The 10318-nt window shown below is 32.8% G+C and overlaps 1 long non-coding RNA gene across 5 annotated transcripts; it reads right to left on the bottom strand.

The window, feature by feature from the left end:
- Nucleotides 1-1446: 1446 nt before the first annotated feature.
- On the bottom strand, nt 1447-4876 carry LOC111370598. Of its 5 annotated transcripts, XR_002698452.1 has the most exons (5): nt 4473-4852; nt 4334-4389; nt 3554-3643; nt 2777-2851; nt 1447-1718 (listed from the first exon to the last, which is right to left on the bottom strand). It is a non-coding gene; the product is annotated as an uncharacterized LOC111370598 (long non-coding RNA). The 5 variants fall into 5 exon arrangements; XR_002698451.1 differs by having other exon boundaries at nt 3554-4389; nt 4473-4876; XR_002698453.1 differs by having other exon boundaries at nt 4304-4850.
- Nucleotides 4877-10318: the final 5442 nt, after the last annotated feature.

Genomic DNA, 10318 nt, shown 5'->3' with positions numbered 1-10318 from the left:
TGGGTGGTTGCGGGGGAAGCAGCAATTGCGCGTCCACGATTGACATGGTGCGTCTTGCAGCATTCAACAAAAGCCCTCCTGAGGTGCAGAAATTTTGGGTTCAATACACACAACCCTAGGGATTCAGCAGTAGCCGACACCTTCTGATCAGACAAAGACCGGTCTAGTTTCGTTTTGGTAAGTCCATGGTGGGTCCCTTCTCAAGGTCTGCCACCTTCTTTTAATCAAGGTGACAGTTTTGTGTCATTTTCTAACAAAATACTGAAACATGATGATCTCTACTCTAGTTATTCAATTTTTACAGCAAACACATAGGAGATAATCACTATTGATAACAAAGAATCAATTTTAACGAAAAATTTTATTGTGCCCCGTTATTTCTCATTACATTAAATTAAATTTTTCTTTTTTATACTTTTAACCACACAATTTTTAATAAAATAATATTACACGTAAATCAAAAACTTTTCAACCACTCATTTTTCAAAAAAAAACTATTCATCTCATTATAATCTACAAATAATATGACTCAAACAGCCCCTGAGTACTGTTTGAATTGGATCAAAATTTATAAAATAATTGCAATAAAGAGGCGTTTGGGAGTTTTTTTTTTTTTTTGCTTAATCCTCAACTCTGTTTTAGGAGGGAATCATTTGTCCTTATTTATAGGCTAAAAGATCCCACCATTTGAAAGCCCAACGTTATTTTAACTATAATGTTATAGTAGGAACGTGTGTCATTGTTGATTGAGCATTAAGATCGATAATGCAAGTCATCATGAAGCTTATGTCACACCTATGACATCAGGTAATTATGGTCTTGTTACTCTATTGTAATTGCTTGAAAATTAGGCATTGAAATCATTGCTGCCATGTGTTATTCTAGGAGCGGTGGGAGGTGAGACAACGCAGTGATTATAAATCATCATGTTTATATAAACTAGTGGTGCATCGTGCATTGCACGATGATTTTTATATTTTTGTAAGTTAATTTGTTAAAAAGTCTAGATATTTTAAAACTTCAGAAAAGTGGGTCCCACATGTAAGTTAATTTACAAGTTTTATGAAAAAATAATTGAAAAAAATCTTTTAAAGCATTCTCAATCCTATGCTTTTCTCAGGGTTGGGAGGGAGGGAGACAAAAGAAAAAAAAGCAAATAACTAATATGAAAGTGGGGAGTTCATATGAAATGCAGCCATTATGGCAAAAAGTAGGCAAGAGGTATTTTATAAAAGTACAAGCCTTGAAACTGTTTCCTTGGAATATTTTTAACTAGAAGAATGCCATCCTCCAAATGACGATGATATAAAATTGAAAGAAGTTCAAATGTACGATTTCATTATATATGTTAATTAGAAATACTAAAACCAAATTTCTGCAACAACTTTGTTCAAAATAAATAAAATGTACAAATTGAGTGAATTTGATGTAAAAATAACACAAGCAAATTAGAAATCCAAATCCTAATGGATTTAGCCATGAGATTTCATACATAAGAAAACAAAACAAATGTTCGATAATAAGTAAACATGAAAAGTACAAATGAAAATGTACAATTCATGTAAAGAAGGCATAAAGTCGCAAGCTAAAAATATCTTGAAAATCCATTCAACCATATCTATTAGTACCACCACCATTGGCAACATGCTGCTTAAGTCCCTCTTTACCGTACCTATCATATATGCTTGTGTTCTCACCATCCAATAACACTTCGTATGCTATAAAACAAATCAAAATTGCTTGAAATCATTTTACTCATCACAAATCCTAACTCAATATAAAAATAAAAGTAAGCGTTATGCCCTATATTCAAAAGCTATGAAATTTCTTCATCACTATGATCCAACCATATCTACATCGTATCCACAATCAATGCTGTTAAAAGAGAAAGAATATCTACAAAAAACTCTAGCTGACTATGCCAATGATTTTATATATATAAAAGAATCAACACGAGAACAGTAAAATCTGTCGTATTACAAGTAATGGCCATTTTATTTAATGAGATCTTATTCACATAATGTCAAAATTATGTTGGCTAATCAAATTAAGTGAAATGCATTCACAACGCATTCTGTCAAAACAATTTGCAAAATACGGCTAAGAGTTGTAAAGATCAAATCATTAAGTAAAAATACCCAAAAGAACCCAATTTTTCTTATTGTATAATTAGCTCAAATTTTATACTATAGAGAGGTAAGTTTTGAGGCCATAGAAGTATACAAACATAAACTCCTCCAATTCTGCTAACTTCTATTCGAATTCCAATCCTAATTGCAAAATATCCTTCTATAACATATGTCAACTATTTTTTACTTCAATGAAGTAATAAGTCATCAATATCACCAACTTTTCATTCATCTAACTAAACAAATTCTTCTACTCAAGTTGCACTCATTTTACGTACATTCTAGTCACGGAAATTTTCGGTTCATAAAACCTTACTACCATTCGCTACATGAAAAATTACTAGCATAAGCAGTAGAATTGTACTATAAAGGTAGATTTGATAAAGAATCTACAAAATAACATCTTACATTTCCTAAAGAGGTGTTGACATTACACAGGGAAACAATAGCAAGTAATTTATAAAATGATGACAGTAGGCAGAAATTAAGCGGAAGAAAGAAAAACTAAAAATGCAAAATCTAAAAATGGAAAAGTAAGATGCATACTAAAAACTCATTATCAACCCCAGAGCATAAGAGGAAGCAACATTGAATACAGTTATACTATTCACCAAATCAGTTGAATTTAGAGCACTATGATAGCTTACCGAGCGGGATACCATCTCATGGATTAAATTAATGTCATACCCAATCCGATTAAGATTAGATCTCACTTCGTTTACCTGCATAATATTAGTAACAGTATCAATCAAAGATAATAATTTTGCTTTAATGCAAGTTGTATAGTAACTATTATTTTCGTCTATTGAACTTTCTCACCGAGAAACCCTGAAGTTAGCAAGCAAATGAACATAGATGAACATTATAGGTTTGCAACTCAATCCATGCTCACACTCAATTCATTCTTACTAATGAAAGTCGTCCAACAGACGACAGAGACAAAGTTAATAAGTCTTTTGAATTGTCAAGACTTCTTATTTGCTTTCACTTCAGGGAAACTTGCAAAATATTTAAGAAGTAATGTGAAGACTAAAATCACGTCATGCACAAAGCTTATAAAATGTGTTGAGGTTCAATTGATGCAGTGCATCTAATGATATTTTTCAAACATTTATCTCTTTTTCTCCTTTTTGTTTCTGTATTGTTTTCTTCCAAATATTCTTCAGTTTTTCTCTTGTTGGTATAGGGACGAGGCATCAATTAAATCTCTAAAATATTTCTCTCATTGTAATCAATGCTCAAAGAATCTTAATGATATCTTCATACTGTTAAATATGAATGTGATAGTTTTATTTCATCCAAGCAGAAGTTAATCATTGAATCTGAAGAAACCATAAATGTATGAACTATAGGATCTAAAAAGCAGCTGTAGCATGTGTATTTGCACAAGTAAAATTATCATGGCAAGACAAGATTTGTAATACATCATTTACAATAAGCTTTGATGATTGCCTCTGCTCATCCACCTTCTAATCCAAGTTCTCCAGTCTCTTTGTCAAATGCCTCTTTGTTGACTGTAGGCAAAGTGAAATGAGCACATAATACATATGATTAAAATGAAAGGTGACTGTAAAATTATCAAAATTTATTTATAAACAAAGCGTTATAAACATGCTCTAACTCCTTCCAACAGATGCAAAAGCATTTTCCATATTGTGCTTATTAGCAAACATTACATCAGAAAATGGTCAGCCTCGCGAGGGAGAGAGGGGAAGCAACATATGAGTTATTTTTAAGAAAAAATTGCAGGAAAAAGATAAAGAGAAATAAATCAAAGACAATGGATTAGTAAACCCCATTTTGACATAAAGTGAATTCGTAAAGAGAGAAGTCAAAACTCAAGAATATACAAAAGCAAAGAATCATGTGTAGATATGTGGTATAATAACAACCACCAGCACATTGGTGAATGTCAGAGAGACAGCTTGAGTTGCACAAATTACTAAATTAGTTCAATTATTTTGAGGTAAGAACTTCATAGTAAGAAAGTTCCCATCAAATACAACTATTTGGAAACATTTCTTAACGAAAAGACGGTAAAAGAATTGAACTTTCATAAGCAAAGAATCATGTGTGGAAGAACCAAATCCACGAAATTTCTACGAGTTAAATTTCATTTCCAAAATAAAAAATCTTGCAGATCTGGAACCATACGGTAAAATCAAACCACCTACCATTCATAGCAAAAATCTATATTTACTTACAAAAAGCCTTGTTTCAATAATTATTTCCATTGATCCCTGATGAAAGCTTCAAACCTCTGCAAAAAACAAAAATAGAAGGTCAGAACCTTTAGGATGGCCAGCACCGAAAAGTGATGAAATTACACAACATATAGACAACCGTGGTAAAAAGAAATAGAAGAGAGAAGAAGCCGTGTAAAGTTCAATCTGCAAAGGACACGAGCGAGGATATCACAAGTTTTGCTGACAGTCGTAGTGTAGGGGTTCGATCTCTTAGACATGAAATTGAACTTCTTATAGGTGTAGTGTACAAACAGCTCTAATTTTCTGATCTGTTAGGACGCATTCCGAAATTTACCTCCCTCACAAAATTCTAGGGGCAAGACGATGAGAGCCCTCAAAATTGAGGTTCAATTTATTTATTTATTTTTTTAATAGAAGAGAGAAGAAAAAATGAGAAGCCTTGCATAGTATGGACAGATGTGTGGAGAATGAAGGAAAGAAGCAATGTAGCTTGGAGAAATGAAGAAAGAGAGAGGAGGAATGGATGTGATTGTTGAGTGTGAAGTGTCTGTCCCGAGATAGATGAGTGTTGCATGTAGAAGAAGGAAAATGCCAAAGGAACGTGATAAAGAAAATCAAAATGATGTCGTTTTACGCTGGGAACAAAATAAAAAGGCGTAACGGTCTCGTTTTACACACAAAACAAAGAAAAGAAAATCGGATGAACAGTGGAAAACAGTAAAGTAAATTTTTTTTTACTATTATTATTATTAATATAGGATATAAACACATATATGACATCATCGTGAGATCAGGATGATGCCTTATCAACAGTGACAACCCAGTATTCTCTTTTAAGGCCCCGTTCCCCTCCCCCCTCTTCCCATTAAGCACCTGTTTGAGCCCCATTACATTAAATTCTATTACGTTTCATTTTTATCTCTCCTATTTTCAATCACACAATCTTTTATAAAATAATATTACACGTAAATCGAAAATTTTTCATTCTTTTTCAACTACTCATTTTTCAAAAAAAAATATTATTCCCCCATTAAATTTTCCACGTAATGGGGATCAAATAGGGGCTAAATTACATTCCATTACATTTTATTTTTCTCTCTCCTATTTTCAACCACACAATCTTTCATAAAATAATATTACACGTAAATCGAAAAATTTTCCTTTTTTTTAACTTTTCATTTTTCAAAAAAATATTATTCCTCTCATTTTCATTACCAAAAAATGGGGGTCAAACAAGGGCTAAGATTGTTGGGATTATAGCGTCCATGTATACGATCTGAAATTTTCATGGCATTTGATCTGCAGATTAGTACAGAAACATTATTTTGTGATATTTATTTAACAAAGCGTGAAGTGGGACAGGTTTCGGCTTAACAAAGATGAAATTGGCCAGTTGACACATATGGCAAGCTCACAAATTTAATTAGGATATCAAACTTGTATATGGTTTCTATCCAATTTAAACTTAGAAGATCGTCCGACTAAATTTCAATATGAAATTTCAAATTACATATACTTTGTCACTTCTTTTAGCCCTTGTTTGATCTCCAATATTTATAAAATATATTTTTTTCTGTTCTTTTTAATCACACATTATTTAGCCCCCGTTTATTTCACATTATTTGTCCATTAAAATGAAAAATATAACCGTTAACAATTACATTAAGTCACCATATTTGACTTTCTATCTTTTGTGTAGGGCCCCGTAACGACTATATTTTCATTCTTATTTTTACATTAATGTGTAAGAAATGGGGCCTTAACAAAATAATATTACATGTAAATTTAAATTTTCTTTTTAATTTCTTAACTACAAATTTTTCATCAATCTACTATTTTTTTCATTTGTCATTGTTTCGAAAGAAAATGTATAATCAAGATAGATCTATGAAGGTGGTCCTTAGTAGGACACGTGAACGGTGAGATAAGAGACTAGACGGACAAAGTGATGCTTCTTTTCTGACAATTGGCGTTGGAGGTCCAACACGAGAAAGCGTGTTAATGACATGACTAGAGTCCAAGAAAAAGGCTGTGGGAAAGAGAAATAAGGGTCAGAAAGACCCGACCCGTGCCAGAGCAGCCAGAAAATGGATTCAGAAAAGCCCGCGAAAAAGTCGAGGGGTCTCTGTAAAAGATTAAAAGCCAGACCTTTCTCATCAGTTCTTGTCTTTATACGTGCTTTTACCCTTTTCCTTTTTTTCACCACCCGCATTTCTCGAGCGTAGCTGATTTTTCGTTCCGTTCAAAATGGATGAAAATTTATTTTCACTTGGTAAAAATTAAAAGGGAAAATTGCAGTTGAGGTACTAAACCTTTCGTTTATTAACAAATTTTGCCCAAACGTTTCATTTGTGCCACTGAAGGTACCGAACCTTTCAAAAATTCGCACCCGAAATCCAAATGGATGGAAACCGTCCATTTGACTGTTAGTTGATTGAGAGTAAATTTTGACCTATTTTGACCAAATTGAAATGGGTAAAATGGTAACTTGATAATTACAATATTAAATAAATTGAACAAAAAAAATCCAAAAATCAAGAAAGAATCAAAAAAGTAAGAAAAGAAATTAAAAAATGGTTGTCTTCTTCAACCTCCCCACCCCATCGCACCCCAACCCAGCCCCACCATCTTTGTCCCCAATTGCGTGGATCTACAGCTTCTTCTAGCAAAATTACAAACATTTTTTCACAGATTTCACCATCTTTTTAGGCTTCTTCTTCCTCTTCTTTTATTGGTTTAAATAGTGTTGATTTTTTTCTACACTCTCCCAGAATCTGGTTTCTGGCACCATTTCGTGGCCAATGCTCCCATGGTACCTGCAACTATTGAATTTCCTATTTCAAACAAGACCAAATTAACTACTTATCAAGAATTTGATAGGTTTAATGGATATCCAAAGAAACAAACAGTTAAAAATGATAGGTATAGCAAAATAATTACAGCTTAAGGTCCAAGGGATCGAAGAATGAGGCTTTCCATTGGTACTACACGTAAGTTCTTTGATCTTCAAGAAATGCTAGGTTTTGACAAACCAAGCAAAACCCTTGATTGGCTTCTTGCGAATTCGAAAATATGGTGGGGTGGGGTGGGGTGGGGTGGGGTGCGGAGGTTGAAGAAGACAGCCCTTTTTTAATTTCTTTTCTTAATTTTTTTATTTTTTCTTGATTTTTTGATTTTTTTTGTTCAATTTATTTAATATTGTAATATCAAGTTACCATTTTACCCAATTCAATTTGGTCAAAATTTACTTTTCTTGGTCAACTATCGGTCCCATCCATTTGGACTTCGGGTGCTGAGTTTTGAAAGGTTTGGTACCTTCAGTGACACAAATGAAAGATTTGGGCAAAATCTGCTAATAAACGAAAGATTTGGTACCTCGACTGCAATTTTCCCAAATTAAAATGGCAAGACATCCTTAGCTCGTTAGATCTCCCAATAAGGCCAAGTGATTATATAAACACCAAATCCCGCTATATAATATAATATTTTGCAAACATTAAGAAAGTAATACTTTATCTGATAGCATCGAACATTGATCTAAAAGGTAAAAAACCCTTTCAAAAGATTTTTGAGTGGAACGGGCGCCTTGTCTTGCTCAAAAACTTTCTTTATTCTCATTTGAGATACTCTCTCACTACGAGGTTTACACATTGGGCCAAAGGCTTTATATAGTCATATTTCGAGTAAGTGTTTACATAATCTTCTTATGTCTGAAAAAATGATTAACCGATATAAAGCTATATGATTAGGGATGTCAAATAAGTCAAGCAGTTCGATCTCATCAAATGACGAGTTCAAGCTGAGTAAGGGACTCAATCCCACGAGCTGAGTCTACTCGGCTTGTCGAGCCCACGAGTGACTAGTCAAAAGATATGCAAATTTACCAAAAAAAAAATGAAAAATGTGCAAATTTACCGAAAAATAATAATAATAAAATAAGACCTCGCGAGCAGCTTGTGGGCTCTGCTCGGCCGACCCGACCCGCGAGTTCGTGGGGCGAGCTCGAGCTTGGCTCGTCTTCCACGAGCCACAAGCCCGAGCCGCCCATTGCCATCCTATATATGATAGCACCCAATTTTTTCAATTCGACGCTTTGAACTAGCCATACGCTTTACGTGTTTCTAGCTATTCACATAGCATTATCAAATTATACAAATTTTGGATAAGAATCTATAACACACTAGAATAGTATTGGATTAAATGACAAAGACATTGTTAAGAAAAAAATGGCTTTTCGGATGAAATGAAAATTGGATTCATGTAATAGGAGAAAGATTTCCCATTAGTTGACCGTTCATCCATCTAGTGCCTTTCGATTGGAGTTTCCCGAGGGGTTAGATCACTTCGAATTGATCTTGTAAAAGATCATCTGCTATAGAATGAATACTTATATTTTTCAACGATTCATATTGTTATATGTACCCATTCCAAATTTTAGTTCAATCAAATGATCAACGGTTGCCAATATGTCACGTGGTAATAGAAATATATTGTTCGATATCATAAGAAGATTCAGTCTTCGGTTCATATTTCATCAACCAATCAATCCTAATTCACATCTTTGTTTAAAGAACTTATCTTGCAATTCCTCACATAAGGCAGTACACTTGGAACTATAAAAGCTAACCTTCACGTTTCGACCATTAACGGAAATACAAACGTGTTGAAGAAATGTTCATGGCCAACTTATGCTCCGAATGAACAATAAATGAAAAGTAACATAATTTTATGTGACTAACCACTAAACTTCATTCGCATGCAAGGAAGATAATCCTTTTATTTAAGATAGAAGGAGAATAGAAAAGAATCTAAAATTTTCGAGTCTATGCTTAAAAAAAAAGGCTCATAAACTTAAATCGAGGCATGACTAAAGACACTCAAAAGCTAAGAAGAGATAACATGCAGTTAAAAACTAGACTAAAATGAAAAGAAAGACTAACAAAAGTTATAGAATAAACTTTACTAGTGAATGTGAAGGATAATTCATGGTTCTCAATGTTGTGGTCTTAAAGTACAGATTTAACCATTATGAAGATACCATTCTCCAAATGGCATTATTTAATTGAGCATTGACGACATAAAATAAAAAATAAAATCAACCACATGGGTGCTACCAGCACAACACCCATACATCTCCTAAACAAGGAGAATAACCCTTCTCCATTTGCATCTTTGATATAGATTTTTCGAGAATATATTTTATGAAAAATGATATTTTTTGAGAATGTGTGGTTAAAAATTTGAAAAAACAAAATTATGGATTCACGTGTAATAGAAGTAATTTACTTCATGCACATAACGCGTCTTTTGCATATTAAAAAAAATATATATATATTTAGTTTATATATTGGAGATGAAATGATGTTTAGTCAAAACTATTTTAATTTTGGAAAGAAATTTCACATTTTTTTTTTTTTTTATCAAACTATAGTCCTTTTTACTTTTGACAGTAAAATATATTTTGAACTTCTGTTTAATCTTGCATACATTACTACACACTTTTATGTTTAAAACAAAAATTTAATAGTTAAATTAAACTCCCGTTGAACTCGAGTCTTGACTTCGTCACTTATTACAATTATTTAAAATGCAATACACATTATTCAATTCCAGGTTGATGCTGTAACGTTCTATCTCTTTGTTTAATATGAGTCGCGTTAGATCTTTCTCCTTTAAGTTAAAATAAAACTACTGTAAATATAGATGCTTTCAACTCCCATTTGTTGCAATACTACTTTAATTTTAAGTAGCTGGTCCGGGTTGTAACTTCTTGTTACAATTAATATGCTCGTGCTGCTATTTTCTGTTGGAATTAATTGAATTTGATTTGGGTTTGTTTTGGGTTTAAATTATTAAATGTAATATTTAATGATATGGGCCATTGCAATTAATTTGAGTGAATTGGAAAAGGGGAAAAATTCATAAACCATGTATTAACTATGCACAGTTCTAAAATCATGTTTTAAGTTTAACTAATACAAA

The sequence above is a fragment of the Olea europaea genome, chromosome 21, assembly GCF_002742605.1.
Source record: "Olea europaea var. sylvestris chromosome 21, O_europaea_v1, whole genome shotgun sequence".
NCBI lineage: Eukaryota > Viridiplantae > Streptophyta > Magnoliopsida > Lamiales > Oleaceae > Olea > Olea europaea.
Note: the sequence above shows the minus strand (reverse complement) of the source record. Positions and strands in the feature narration are given on the sequence as shown.